General features: G+C 45.2%; 1 long non-coding RNA gene across 1 annotated transcript; it reads left to right on the forward strand.

Moving 5' to 3' along the window:
- Positions 1-4,792: 4,792 nt before the first annotated feature.
- Positions 4,793-14,341, forward strand: LOC308593210. Its single transcript, XR_014010851.1, has 3 exons — positions 4,793-4,807; positions 11,440-11,744; positions 13,586-14,341. It is a non-coding gene; the product is annotated as an uncharacterized lncRNA (long non-coding RNA).
- The last annotated feature ends 1,258 nt before the right edge of the window (positions 14,342-15,599 follow it).

Here is a 15,599-nt window from a genome sequence, read left to right on the forward strand (position 1 = left end):
TGACATATAACAGCTCCACACATCTGTTTTGGTGGAACAGAACATCAGTATCCTAACAACAGCTTGATCCTTACCCATTTACGCGGAATGCATATGTGACTGTGGGGGTGTGGCCAGCAGCAGTCCATCCCTATGTTGCAGGGAGACATGACCAGAGTGTGCAGTCTGTTTGTCTGTCTGTCTGTCTGTCTCTCTCTCTTATGTGTTCACTAAGCACTTGATGGGATTTCTGCACCGACTGTTCACTTTGAGACTTCGCAAACTCAGACTCTTAATCTCAGGGTCGTGGGTTTGAGTCCTGCCTTGGGCAAAAGATTCCTGCATTGCAGGGGCTTGAGACTCGATGACCCCTGTGGTCCCTTCCAGCTGTACAGTTCTATGATCCTGTGCTTATCCCTTGCTCCATTTGAGAGTTATAACTGGTTGGGCACCTTACGAAAGACACTCTTGAGCATTGGCTCTGTGGCAGAAGGTAGGTAGTTAGTTTGTAGAGAGTATAGGATTCTAGAGTTGGAAGGGAGATCCTGTGGATCATCTGGTCCACCCCTTGCAATGTAGGAATATGCAGCTGTCCCAAACGGGGATCAAACCTGCAACTGTAGTGTTATCAGCACCGTGCGCTAACCAACTGAGTTATCCAGCTGAGTCCAGTCCATCCAACCCCCTGCCTTTTGCAAACTTTTCTGGCAGTGCTGAACAGCTGCTGTTTGGGAGTGGATCTCTCCTCAACGCAAACTCCTTGCAAAATTGTTCACTTAATTCGCTTGCATTGCCTTCACTTACAGTGTCATCGTCTAGAATTGCTATCCCTGTATTCCAGAGTCAAGGTTAAGTAATGAGAAGACAGAAGAGGCCAGGACGGAAGAACAGGACTGCTTCTTTGCATCTTAGGCTAGAGGTTTTCAACCTTTTTAAGTCCACAGCTTTTCTTTCTGTGGCACCCCTGTGGGGCTCAGGAGCCAAGTTGTGTCACCCGTTGCCTGCAGAGATGACAGCCTCACCCTCTTTTGAACACCCTCTCTTGGGAAGTGTCCCCTCTTCCTCCTCTCCTCTCCCCTTGGGAGTCCTCCAGGCAGCTGCTGCCGCCGTCTCTGGTCTCTGAGCTGCCCCCCTCTGTCCCTAAAAGGGGTGCCTTCAAGAGGCACCATTTGCCTGGGGAGCTTGTAGTTGGGGCTGCTGCAACAAACAGCTGTGCAAGCCTTTGGGAGACAGAGATGTGAGAGGGCATCAGAGGAGGGCGGGAAGGAAAGTGTTGCCAGCGGCACCCCAACCATCCTTCAAGGCACCCCAGGGCGCCACGGTACACTGGTTGAAAGCCACTGACTTAGGCTATTGGCTCTTAGGCTGCTCTTCTTCATGCTTTTTCGGTTTTTAGCCGGGACCTGCCCCAGCAGCCGTGAAAGTTGCACGGCAATTCATCTGACAAAAACATGACTCAGTTCGCTACTCGGGTTGGGCGTTACACCACCCTGCATAAAATGAAAGTATTATTCTGCCCTCACACCTTTGCATAATTCATCTAACTTAACCGGGCTGGGCTGGCGGTTGCACAAGTACATTTTTTTATCATTTCCGCAAGAAGCGCAGGACAAAAACACTCTGCACCTTTCAAACCGCGAGCTCCTGCCGTTTCTATTTGCTGATTCTGACTGTGGGCGGCATGCTGCGTACAAGTGTGTGTGTGTGTGTGTGTGTGTGTGTGTGTGTGGAAAACTTAATACGGATGGAAGCTGAGTTTAGAATTTCCTCCAGTCATGCGACACTGCCTTACGCAGAGTGCGAGCCTTGATCCTTCTAGCCCAGAATTCCCCAACCTGGTGCCCTCCAGATGTGTTGGACTGCAGCTTCTACCAGCTGGGAGTTGTGGTCCAAAACAGCCAATTGACCTCCAGGTGGACTACAACTCCCATCACCCCTGACCGTCATCCATTCAGACTGGGGCTGATGGGTGTTGGAGTGCAACAGTATCTAGAGGACCACAGGTGGTTCGCCCCAATTCCAGCTAGTGACTTACAACCTACTAGCATTCAAAACCCGCCAGTTGTCTGTTGCATTTTGCAACAGGGGCGCTACCATTGCAAGCGATTCGAGAGGTCCTGTCTCTGCGTATGGCGACGGAGACTCGAGATGAAAACGCCTCTCCCCCCTGACCCCAAAGTGAGATGTCTGTTACCAAGTGTTGCTTCCCCTCAGGAGGAGGACTGCCACGCCAAGCGCCCCCAAAATGAGATTGCTGGCTGTTGACCTTCCATGTGCTTATCTGTCTCGATCTTGATCTCTCTACATACAGTGGTGCCCCGCAAGACGAATGCCTCGCAAGACGGAAAACTTGCTAGACGAAAGGGTTTTCCGTTTTGGAGGTGCTTCGCAAAACAAATTTCCTATGGGCTTGCTTCGCAAGATGACAATGTCTTGCGAGTTCCTGCGGGGTTTTTTTCCCTCCCCCCTTTTTCTAAGCCGCTAAGCCGCTTATCAGCTGATCCGATAAGCCGCTAATAGCGCTAATCCGCTAATCCGTCAATGGGCTTGCTTCGCAAGATGAAAAAACCGCTAGACGAAGAGAATCACAGAACAGATTCTTTTCGTCTTGCGAGGCACCACTGTACATGCTGGTACAGTCATACTTCATGTTGCGTCCGCTTCAGGTTGCTGTCAGCCGAAACCCGGAAGTACTGGAACAGGTTACTTCTGGGTTTCGGGAGTCGCGCATAAGCAGAAGCACTAAATCGCACTTTGCGCATGCGCAGAAGCGCCGAATCACAACTTGCATGTGCGCAGACGCGGGTTACGAATGCTGCGGGTTGCGAACGTGCATCCCGCACGGATCACCTTCGCAACCCGAGCGTCCACTGCATTTGTAAATAATAATTATTCAAATGACGTATGGATTTGGCCACTATTGCAGGGGCCGAGCCCCGTTTATGTCTGTGGTTTCCAGTTAAGAACTGCTACTTAAAACGTGACTTTAGCCATGTGTCACTGATGTGAATTTTGCGTTAGTTCATATGAAAATAGAAAATGCGACCGAATTTATTTGGGAGGGTGGGGAATGGGGGACATCTTGAGACTAGATATTCTGTTGTGGCACCTGTAGCCCAGGTTTCAGGAGCTGTCTGGCAAATATCTCATCTGTCTGAATTTCTGTACATTTCGGGTCCTGCCTTCATGGTCCGGCAGGGATATTTGTCCTCGCAAAACTCTCTCTCTTGTGAACAAGCTGCTCAGTGCTTCAGTGCTTCGGTTACCCACGCTAGACTCTCCAAACATGGAAGGTTTTCCGGGACGCTCCCTTGTCGACCTTCGAAGAAATTGAGCGAGAGGCACGTTGCGTCTTTGCTGAATCAAGGCTGCTGACTGGGAGATAAGCATCTCTCATTAACCAAAGGCGGAAATTAATAAATGGCTGCAAACTTCTGGGTGAGACCTATATTTACACTGTCAGCGCAGCAGGTTTAGAAACTACTTCACAACTCTGATGTGTGCAAGGGGAAAAGCAACCAGAGACCGACAGAGTGCAGGAACTAACTGTAGCCCTGAAGACTCAAATTCTGTGGCTGGGGTTTTTATGTCCGTTTAAGCATGGGTGCCTGAACATTCTCGAGTTGCATAAGCAGCTCAGGGTACAAGAATTGGAGTTCTGCTGAATTTTGGTGCGCTGACTCATACAGTGCATCTATTTCTGTGTATGCTTAACGGTTATTTAGCTTCAAGTAGGTAGCCGTGTTGGTCTGACGCAGTTGAGATAAATTTTAAAAAATTTAAAAATTGTCCAGTAGCACCTTAGAGACCAACTAAGTTTATTCTGGGTATAAGCTTTTGTGTACATGCACACTTCTTTAGATACACTGAAACAGAAGTCACCAGACCCTTATATATATAGTGGGAGGGTGAGGTGGGGTTTTTCTCAGAAGGGTAGTAGGAGGTGGGTGATTGACACAATGGGTATCGTAAACCTGTTGATGACTGTTAACAGGTTAACAAGTTAGTTAGCTTTTTACATTTCCAACATCATTTTTATTCTCTTTTTTTGCAAATTTTTATTTGTTTTTCAAAAATATAAACATACAACAAAAACCAATTTAGAATCCAAACACCGAGATTACTCTGAATCTCCTGACTCCCCCCCCCCATCCATTCCATGGGTCCTATTGATAATATTTTCAACTGCATATCAATACTTCTCCAATTTTTCTCTTTCTAAATTATCCATACATTCTGTTACATTGCAAGTGTGGTTAAAATCCTGCCAATGTTTTAACCTGCTTACAGTGATCTTGTATATAAATTACAAACTTTTCCCATTATTTTTTTTTAAAGCTCTTGTCTTCTTGATTCCTGAGCTTCCCAGTTAATTTTGCTGTTTTGGCCACCTCATGAGAAGAGAAGACTCCTTGGAAAAGACCCTGATGTTGGGAAAGATTGAGGGCACAAGGAGAAGGGGACGATAGAGGACGAGATGGTTGGACAGTGTTCTCGAAGCTACCAGCATGAGTTTAGAATCATAGAATCATAGAGTTGGAATAGACCACAAGGGCCATCGAGTCCAACCCCCTGCCAAGCAGGAAACACCATCAGAGCACTCCTGACATATGGTTGTCAAGCCTCTGCTTAAAGACCTCCAAAGGAGGAGACTCCACCACACTCCTTGGCAGCAAATTCCACTGTCGAACAGATCTTACTGTCAGGAAGTTCTTCCTGACCAAACTGTGGGAGACAGTGGAAGACAGGAGTGCCTGGCGTGCTCTGGTCCATGGGGTCACAAAGAGTCGGACACGACTAAACGACTAAACAACAACAACATAGAATTGTAAGTTGGAAGGGATCCCAAGCATCTTCTAAGTCCAACCCCTTGCAATGCAAGAATCTCAACTAGATCATAAATAACAGATGGCCATCCAGTCTCTGCTTAAAACCTCCAAGGAAGGAGAGTTCACCACTTCTCGTTGGAGCCTGTTGCACTGTTTAACATAGGGTTTCCCAAAATTGAATCTCCAGCTGTTTTTGGACCAAAATTCCCATCATCTCTGACCGCTGTTCTTGTTAGCTAGGGATGATGGGAGTTGTAGTCCAATAACAGCTGGAGACCCAAATTTGAGAGACTCTGGTTTCACAGATAATTTAAACGTGCATAAACGAATGGTGGTCGATACGGTTTCAGATACGGAACTTGACTTTTCAGAGTCATAAAGAACCATCCTAATTACCAGCAAAGGAAATCCCGTTGTTTACAGTGGATAAAGTGTAAACCAAAGTATGGCAGACCATAAATTTGGCATCCCAAACATGGTGGCCTCCATGTTTTGGACTGCAACCTCCATGATCCTGGCCAGTGGCCAGGCTAATGGGAACTGAAGTCCAACAAAACCTGGAGTTCCTCATCCCAGCTATAGAGAACATAGCACTTTTCAAATGGTCCTCATTGTAATGGTAGGCAGGATTGTTGTTGTTGTTTAGTCGTTTAGACGTGTCCGATTCTTCGTGACTCCATGGACCAGAGCACGCCAGGCACTCCTGTCTTCCACTGCCTCCCGCAGTTTGGTCAAACTCATGCTGGTAGCTTCGAGAACACTGTCCAACCATCTTGTCCTCTGTCATCCCCTTCTCCTTGTGCCCTCAATCTTTCCCAGCATCAGGGTCTTTTCCAGGGAGTCTTCTCTTCTCATGAGGTGGCCAAAGTATTGGAGCCTCAGCTTCAGGATCTGCCCTTCCAGTGAGCACTCAGGACTGATTTCCTTAAAAATGGACACGTTTGATCTTCTTGCAGTCCATGGGACTCTCAAGAGTCTCCTCCAGCACCATAATTCAAAAGCATCACTTCTTCGGTGATCAGCCTTCTTTATGGTCCAGCTCTCACTTCCATACATCACTACTGGGAAAACCATGGCTTTAACTATACAGACCTTTGTTGGCAAGGTGATGTCTCTACTTTTTAAGATGCTGTCTAGGTTTGTCATTGCTTTTCTCCCAAGAAGCAGACGTCTTTTAATTTCGTGGTTGCTGTCACCATCTGCAGTGATCATGGAGCCCAAGAAAGTAAAATCTCTCACTGCCTCCATTTCTTCCCCTTCTATTTGCCAGGAGGTGATGGACCAGTGGCCATGATCTTCGTTTTTTTGATGTTGAGTTTCAAACCATATTTTGCGCTCTCCTCTTTCACCCTCATTAAAAGGTTCTTTAATTCCTCCTCACTTTCTGCCATCAATGTTGTGTCATCTGCATATCTGATAAATCCATGTGGTTTTATCACCAACACCATCATTTGTTTACTTAATTGATTATTATTATTTTGGCCTGCCCTTTACAATACGAACCTAGGGAAGTAATAGAAATTTAGAGGCGCCATATTAAAAGCAGCTTAAAATTATTTGCACGCATGGTCTTGGGGAATCATACAAAAGGTGTAAAATGCACAGAGATTGTGGAAATAAGCACAGGGAATGTAAAAGCCATAGCGACTCATCATCTATTTATTTACGTACTGCTTTTCAACCCAAAGCAGCTCACAACATTTCAAAGAATATCCATTCAATTTAATCAAATGTCAGCCTTATACAGACGTTATGCTTGCAATTTAAGTAAGGTTCGTGGGTAGGTTGGGGCAGAGTTTGTGGCCATGTGTTCTGCTGTCCCCCGCTCCCCCCAAAACACATGTTCAGTGTACGTTTATATATGGTAACGTTTATATATATGAGTTATGGTAAATTATGCTGGTTATGGGTAGAGCAACAAAGTTATGCTGGAGCCCCACTCCCTGAAATTTTGCTTGTACCTCCTTCCACTTTCCCCCCTCAGCTGTTCACCGGGCATTTAATTTATTCCCAGTCCTTTGAGGACCAGAAACCTGTTCTTTTTAAAATAAAATCAAAAATCGTCTTTCCCTGGGTGTCAAATTTCTGAACCTGACACAGATTTCTGTAATTGTATCACTGTGGCAAACAGCGCCGACACAAAAAAATATTACTTCACCACCCTCAATGTGTGTGTCTCTCTCTGTGTGTGTCTGTGTGGTAGTTTTAGACACATCGATTCCTCAACATGCACGGCTTCCTCTGGGGAGAGAAATAATGGATGCAGCAGTCTTTCAGGGGAGGAAAACGCAACGACTGCATAGAAATCTACCTCGTATGCCTTCAGCCAGTTAAGGTTATTGTGGGGGCGGTTCTGCGCTTTTGATTTAGCTTTCAAGAAATGGTTCAGTAAACTCTCAGTGAAAGCTTTTTTAAAAAAAATATATTAAGGGCAAACAGAGTAGTAGTACAGGAAAATCCAGCCGATGCGATTGCTATGTAGTTTTTGGTGGGGTTTTTTATTTATTTTTTTAAAAAAGCATTCCCCTGCCGCCCCCGGACTTTCAGAAGTGTAGTGGGTTACCTTTTGATCTTGCTGTTCCTGGGGTGGAGGTGAAGATTGAGGTGGAAATGTGAGCAATGCTCTTCTGTGAGAATTTAAGAGGGGGAGGACAGCATCGTGTGAACTCGCTCCTCTGGGGAACTCCTTGGGGATGCCCTCATCTCACAGATAACACCTGAGGCGAGGTTTTTTCCCCCCAGAGGTCATGCTTTTAAAAACCCACACGTGCCCAAACCCACCCACGGTTTATTGGAAGTTGCAGAAGACCAGTGAACTGAAAAGTGTCACCTTCCTGGGGGTGTGAGCTTGAAAAATATTATATTAATAAGGGGATTCACCCCCTCCTTAAAAAAAAAAAAAAAATCAGCTAAAAGTACCCTGCATATTTTAAGATGGCTTGGAAGGCCCAGCTGCACTATACATTTAATTATTATTACTATTATTATTATTATTATTATTATTATTATTATTAGCCGCCCAGAGTGGCTGGGGAAACTCAGCCAGATGGATGGGGTATAAATAATAAATTATTATTATTATTTAAAGCAGCACCATTAGCAAACTACAGTTCCCAAGGAGCCAATTCCTAAAGTAGCACCCAGAGTGCTTTAGATGCATAGTGTAAATGTCGCCGAAGTGCGCACTTGCGCCCTGGCACCTCTCTCTGTAGCAATCGAGCAGTGCGCCAAAACACCGCATGGCCGTTTGCTGCCTTTATAATAATAATATTACGATAATTTATTGTTTATACCCTGCCCATCTGGCTGGCTTTTCCCCAGCCCCTCTGCGCGGCTCCCAACAGAATATTAAAAATACGATAAAACTCCAAATATTAAAATCTTCCCTAAACAAGGCTGCCTTCAGATGTCTTCTAGAAGTCAGATAGTTGTTGATTTCCTTGACGTCTGATGGGAGGGCGTTCCACAGGGCAGGCGCCACTACCAAGAAGGCCCTCTGCCTGGTTCCCTGTAACCTCGCTTCTTGCAGGGAGGGAACCACCAGAAGGCCCTGGCAACTGGACCTCAGTGTCTGGGCTGAGTGATGAAGGTGGAGACGCTCCTTCAGGTATACTGAGCCGAAGGCTGTTTAGGGCTTTAAAGGTCAGCACCAACACTTTGAATTGTGCTCGGAAACGTACTGGGAGCCAATGTAGATCTTTCAAGACCGGTGTTATATGGTCTCGGCGGCCGCCCCCAGTCACCAATCTAGCTGCCGCATTCTGGATTAGTTGTAGTTTCCGGGTCACCTTCAAAGGTAGCCCCACGTAGAGTGCATTGCAGTAGTCCAAGCGGGAGATAACCAGAGCATGCACCACTCTGGCGAGACAATCTGCAGGCAGGTAGGGTCTCAGCCTGCGTACCAGATGGAGCTGGTAAACAGCTGCCCTGGACACAGAATTGATCTGAGCCTCCATGGAAAGCTGTGAGTCCAAAATGACTCCCAGGCTGCGCACCTGGTCCTTCAGGGGCACAGTTACCCCATTCAGGACCAGGGAGTCCCCCACACCTGCCTGCCACCTGTCCCCCCAAAATAGTACTTCTGTCTTGTCAGGATTCAACTTCAATCTGTTAGCCGCCATCCATCCTCCAACCGCCTCCAGACACTCACACAGTGCCGAGAGCTACCTGAGCGGCCGTTTGCGCCCGGTTTCCCAAAGAACAATAGCTCGTTAATCAAAGGAACTGGGCCAAGCACTTTCCCTGCCAGGAATGGAGAAGCCAGGCCTGTTCTTTTGTTACAGGTGCCGCTTCAGCTAGCTAAGTAACAGGCCCTCTGGCCGTCGGCACAATGCTGTGTTTGTGGGCAACGTATGTTTGCTAGGAGAGGCCCAAAGCCTCTCTTAATATGATTGGCGTTCAGTGACATAGGGGTCTCACAACCTCCACCTGCATTCAAAGAAGGGCTTTGGCAGTTGGAACATACGAGAACCATGTTGTTGTTGTTGTTTAGTCCTTTAGTTGTGTCCGACTTTTCGTGACCCCATGGACCAGAGCACGCCAGGCACTCCTGTCTTCCACTGCCTCCCACAGTTTGGTAGCTTCGAGAACACTGTCCAGCCATCTCGTCCTCTGTCGTCCCCTTCTCCTTGTGCCCTCCATCTTTCCCAACATCAGGGTCTTTTCCAGGGAGTCTTCTCTTCTCATGAGGTGGCCAAAATCTTGGAGCCTCAGCTTCACGATCTGTCCTTCCAGTGAGCACTCAGGGCTGATTTCCTTAAGAATGGATAGGTTTGATCTTCTTGCAGTCCATGGGACTCTCAAAAGTCTCCCCCAGCACCATAATTCAAAAGCATCAATTCTTCGTCGTTCAGCTTCTTGATGGTCCAGCTCTCACTTCCATACATCACTACTGGGAAAACCATGGCTTTAACTATATGGACCTTTGTTGGCAAGGTGATGTCTGGGTCCAGAGGTCAAGAATGTGGTTTCAACACATGCCACATAGAGGGAAGTGAGGGGCAGATGGGGCCCATCAACTTGGGATTGGAGCCCATCCACAAGAAGGAAATCTCCCATCCGAAACCTCCTCTGACTTGTGGGATAACTACAGGAGAAGAAAAGTTAAGGAGAAAACCCCACACAAATACGAAGTGGAGTCCCTAGGACGGTTGGGTGGCATCTTGTGTGCCTCCGTCCGGCAACTTCTGCAGCCAAGCTGCTGCCAATCATATTGCTCTGCTTTCCTTTGGACCCCATCAGCGAGGCCGAGAGGAGAGGTCTTGTTGTCTGGGCAGCCCAGGACCTCCGTACACAGTGTCCAGGCTTGCACCCCAGAGAGGTCACTTGGGCACTGCTAACGCAGCGGTTTGACTTCACCCCCGGAGGCGCACTCCGCTGTTTTTCGAGACAGATGGATGCCATCGAAAAACAAGGCGGCCAATCTTTTTGCACGCTTGAAAAGCCTTTTCCATGCAGGAAGTGACACCAAAGTTTTAGGACACATCCCAGACAAGCAAAAATATGGAAGGAGTGTGCATGGCAGAGATAGTGAAGGGTGTGGCCTAGGGGAAGGGGGTGTGGCTTGGGGGAGTCCTGAGGGCCAGATAGAGGGGCTTGGAGGGCATCATTCGACTGCCAGGTCTGAAGTTCTCCAGTCTTGCCTTTTCTTTTTTTTTAAGGGCACATAACTGTTCTTTATTGCCGCAAAGTAGACACTTTAATTTGAGCACACAGTCAATATAGAGTATGTTTACATTATGCAGTGCTCACGGTATTTAACGGCTAACTTTTAATGGCATGCTTTCAATTAATTCCTTTTTTTAAAACAACAGAATAAAACTTTATTTAGAGTTCAACAATAACAAAGGAAAAAACCACAGTAGTTGCTACATCAAATCATTACAATTAACCAATTTAAACAGTATATAAATACTAATAAAGAAATTACACAACATCACTTTTAACTTACTGAGGTTTTCATATTACACTTTTATCTCTTTATCTTTTTCTTAACATAACCGATTAGACTCATTGTATTATTATTCCTACATTTTTTTCTCACACAGTTCCAAGTTATTGTATTTTGTATTCTTTGTATTGTATTGTATTCTTTGTTCTCGTCAGATATCAAAAAACATTATATTTGTTGCTTTACAAGGATCATTCTATTTCTGCCAGGAGATATTTGTTATTGCAATACTTTGCCAAATACTCATTAAAGATTTTCCATTCTTTCTGTACTTTCTGTTTTGGATACCCTCTAATTCTCCCTGTCATCATGGCCATCTGTAGATATTCTATCGTTTGGACTTGCAGCCTTGCGTTAAAGAGAGGGGAAACCCAAGAAACGTTGATGGCCACAAAGATATTCAGAGATACTGAGGGAATGTCAGTGGTGGAAGGTTCCCTTTTATCTGTGTCTGTTTGTGCCCTGGTTTTCGTGGGAATCACCTTTTCCAAGCAGTTACAGGTTCAGTTCTCTCACCTGCCTTCGGCCCAAGAGAAAAGAAAAGGAGGCTGTGACCTTAAAGAGGAGTTTAGTGGGGAAAGGTTGGGAGTGCTGATCTGAAGAGAAAGGAATAATTGCTAAGCAACAGCCTTGAGCTGTTGATGCTTTTACAATAAACCCCCCCTTTTTTGCTTTTAACAGATCTCTGAGAGGAACAGAACTGGGTGACGGAACGGCATCTATTAGATAAGTATTACAAGCAGCTTACTCTGGGGTGATTCAGGCGGGTATAAAATGGTTTTATTTCCATTTTATTTGCAACTTCTGGGTTTCAACAAAGAATGCTGTGAGTGCTTCTTATCTATGCAGTTAGTGGCTTTCCTCTATTTTTCTTTGTTTTCCAGTAGCGGGCTACCAACTTCTTCTGCTGAAGTTCGATTTGAGGAGATTCGAGGTGGTTGGCAGCAGAAATACAATGTTTTATCCAATTAATCAGTTAAATCAAGGTGAGTCGACCTAGTGCCATCAAGGTGTCACTCCAACTCCCAGAAGTCCATGCCAGCTTGGCTAGAATTGTAGCTCAACAACTACTAGAGGCCACCAGATGTTGGCTACTTCTGGGTCGGAGTCATCAATAAAAAAATAAAGATGACCTACTGCAAATGTGCCCTGGTTAACCAGGCAGAAGATAGATGATGATAGATGATAGATAGATAGATAGATAGATAGATAGATAGATAGATAGATAGATAGATAGATGATATATTCTTAAACTGGTTAACCAGGCAGAAGATAGATGATGATAGATAGATAGATAGATAGATAGATAGATAGATAGATAGATAGATGATAGATAGATAGATGATATATTCTTAAACTGGTTAACCAGGCAGAAGATAGATGATAGATAGATAGATAGATAGATAGATAGATAGATAGATAGATGATATATTCTTAAACCCAGTGCAGTATACTGGTTGAAGTGGCAGACTTAAGACTAGGAAAACCTAAGTTCAAATTCTTACTCTCCCACTAAGTTGTCTGGGTCCAGTCCAGTCACAATCTTGAAGACTAGGCTTATCTCATAGATTGCTGTGAGGATAAAATAGACCAGGGAGGAATCATCTACATCTCACCGAGCTTTTTTAAGGCATTGTACGTTACAAATGTGGTAAATAAATCAGTAAAACCTGGATTGTGGGCACCCTCTTCAGTGTTATTGAATTACTGAACCATCATCATCATCATCATCATCATTATTTTAGGAAGGTGTTTGGGTTTTTTAAATGTTTCATTATGTGTTGGAAGCCGCCCAGAGTGGCATGGGCAACCCAGCCAGATGGACAGGGTATTATTATTTATTATTACAGTGGTACCTCGGGTTACATACGCTTTAGGTTACAGACGCTTCAGGTTACAGACGCTTCAGGTTACAGACTCCGCTAACCCAGAAATAGTACCTCGGGTTAAGAACTTTGCTTCAGGATGAGAACAGAAATCGTGCTCCGGCCGCGCGGCAGCAGCAGGAGGCCCATTAGCTAAAGTGGTGCTTCAGTTTAAGTACAGTTTCAGGTTAAGAACGGACCTCCGGAACGAATTAAGTTCTTAACCCGAGGTACCACTGTAGTGTTGTTGTTGTTGTTGCCTTGTAGTTCTCACACAAGAGGGATGAGGGCCCTGTGACCCCTCTATATGTTGCTGGGCAACCACTCCCAGAGTCGCTAACCATTGGCCACACTGTCTGGGGCCGATGGGAGCCTGTGTCCCACAACACCTGGAGGAGCCACAAGTCCCCCACCCTGTCCTACAGCAAGGGCTGCTTCAACCCAGACATGTATGAGAGGCAGTGTGGCTTAGTTGTTAGAGTGTCGGACTGGGACGTGGGAGACCAGGCTTCAGATCTCCACTCAGACATTGAAGCGCGCTGGTTGACCTTGGAGTTAGTCACTGCCTCTTTGCCCAACCTACCTCACAGGGTTGTTAAGAGGATAAAACGGGGGAAAGGAGAATCCCATTCACCACTTGGAGAAACAGGTGAGGTTTAAATGCAGTGCAATATGTGTCTGCGTGTGTGCATCCCACCCAGACACGTCCCTCTTCCATCCAATCATCGCCCCTTTCTCTTTCTACTAATCGCTACCCGTTAAATTTCCCAAAGCGATTCCCTGATAATTTCTTTTTGCACTGTTTTCATATGTTAAAAACAACCCCTAGCTTTATAGAGCTTTGGACACCAGTATCGGCACTTTCAACTTAGCTCAGTTGGCAGCTGGTACAATTCCTAGTGCCATTCACAGATCTCATGGCGGCCTTCTGCTGATAGTAGAGGATTTTTTTTTGCTTTCAGCATTTTCCCACAGTGGATTCGCATCTCAGATGGCAAGTCCCCATGGTCAGAGAAGAAGGCGCTTCAAATGTTTCCATGTCACGCCTGCTTGAAAGCGTTTCCCAGCTCTTACAGAACCTCGATCCGTCTTCTTGAAGCAGTGAGCGCAGAAAAAGTAACCAAGACCCAAGAACGAATGCTGCAATTAGCTTAACGCTTAAGGTTTTCAAACTGTTTGGAAAAAATGCTTATGATCTTTCGATTCTTGAGCGAAGCAACAGAGCAGCTGTCTTTCCAGCACACACCTGCCCAGCCTTTGATGCAGAGGGCAGCAATAACCCCATGCCAAAACTTTTCCAGTTGACTACTGTAAAAGAGGGGGACGCGGGTGGCGCTGTGGGTTAAACCACAGAGCCTAGGACTTGCCGATCAGAAGGTCGGTGGTTCGAATCCCTGCGATGGGGTGAGCTCCTGTTGCTCGGTCCCTGCTCCTGCCAACCTAGCAGTTCGAAAGCACGTCAAAGTGCAAGTAGATAAATAGGTACCGCTCCGGCGGGAAGGTAAACGGCGTTTCCGTGTGCTGCTCTGGTTCGCCAGTCATGCTGGCCACATGACCCGGAAGCTGTACGCCGGCTCCCTCAGCCAATAAAGCGAGATGAGCGCTGCAACCCCAGAGTCGGTCACGACTGGACCTAATGGTCAGGGGTCCCTTTACCTTTACCATTACTGTAAAAGAGCCTCAATTGTTAGTTTAATCCTCACAACGACCCTTCGAAGTGCGTTTGAAGTCCATATTGTGATATCAGCTTCATAATTTTGTGAATTGTGTGTTATGCAAAAATCACAATGCAGGGAAAACCGTGAAGCTAGCCAATGCCTCTATATTCGTAGCTCCATCCATATTTTGGACATTGTGATATATTGGTATATTGTGATGTTTAACTGGTGATATATCACAATGTTGAAAACCAGATGTTTCCCAGCCCTATTAGGCTTACTGGGAAATGATATACAATGAATTGAAAAGGATGTTTCAAAATAACTTTTGTAAAAAAACAAAACAAAAGCTTTTCTTTGGGGAATTATAGGGACAGAACTACCTAAATTGCATAGAAATTTATTCATGTATGCTACTACAGCAGCAAGAATGCTATTTGCCCCAAAGTGGGAAGAAGCAGAAGTCCCAGCAAAGGAAGAATAGATTAAAAAAAAAACAACTTATGGAATATGCAGAAATGGTGAAATGTAAGAATAAGAAATCAAGATAACAAACTTTTTATAAAAGAATGGAAATGGTTTATTGAATATTTACAGATAAACTGCAGATAAAAACATTGTCAGGATTATTGTAACAACCTGCAGTTTCCTAAGAGTACATGTTTAAACTAGATAATTAAATGAGCAAATTAAATGAATTTGGATATGCAGAAGGTATATAAACGGCCTCGGTCCTCTATACCTGAAAGAGCGCCTCCACCCCCATCGTTCAGCCCGGACACTGAGATCCAGCGCCGAGGGCCTTCTGGCAATTCCCTCACTGCGAGAGGCTAAGTTACAGGGAACCAGACAGAGGGCCTTCTCGGTAGTGGCGCCCGCCCTGTGGAACGCCCTCCCATCAGATGTGAAGGAAATAAGCAGCTATCTTATCTTTAAAAGACATCTGAAGGCAGCCCTGTTTAGGGAAGTTTTTAATATTTAATGCTGTATTGTTTTTAACACTCGATTGGGAGCTGCCACAGTTGCTTATTTCCTTGTCAGATAGTTGTTTATTTCCTTGCCGTTGTTTTGTTGATTGTAGTTTAGAAATTATTTATTGTAATTGTTAAGTGTGGGTTTCTGTTTAATTTCCATCTGCTGATAATATTATTCTATACTGTTCTAATGATTGTTGAATGTTACTTTATTTGATGTAGGTTGCTTATTTCAAAGTTACGTTTTATCATCACATTTTTGTATTGCATTAGATTGTTATAAGGTGTACGTTCTTTGTTTCTTTTCTTTTTTAAATCATTTTTATTGATTTTCCAATATAAAC

Source organism: Podarcis bocagei (genome assembly GCF_964188305.1).
Source record: "Podarcis bocagei genome assembly, chromosome: 8".
Classification (NCBI taxonomy): domain Eukaryota; kingdom Metazoa; phylum Chordata; class Lepidosauria; order Squamata; family Lacertidae; genus Podarcis; species Podarcis bocagei.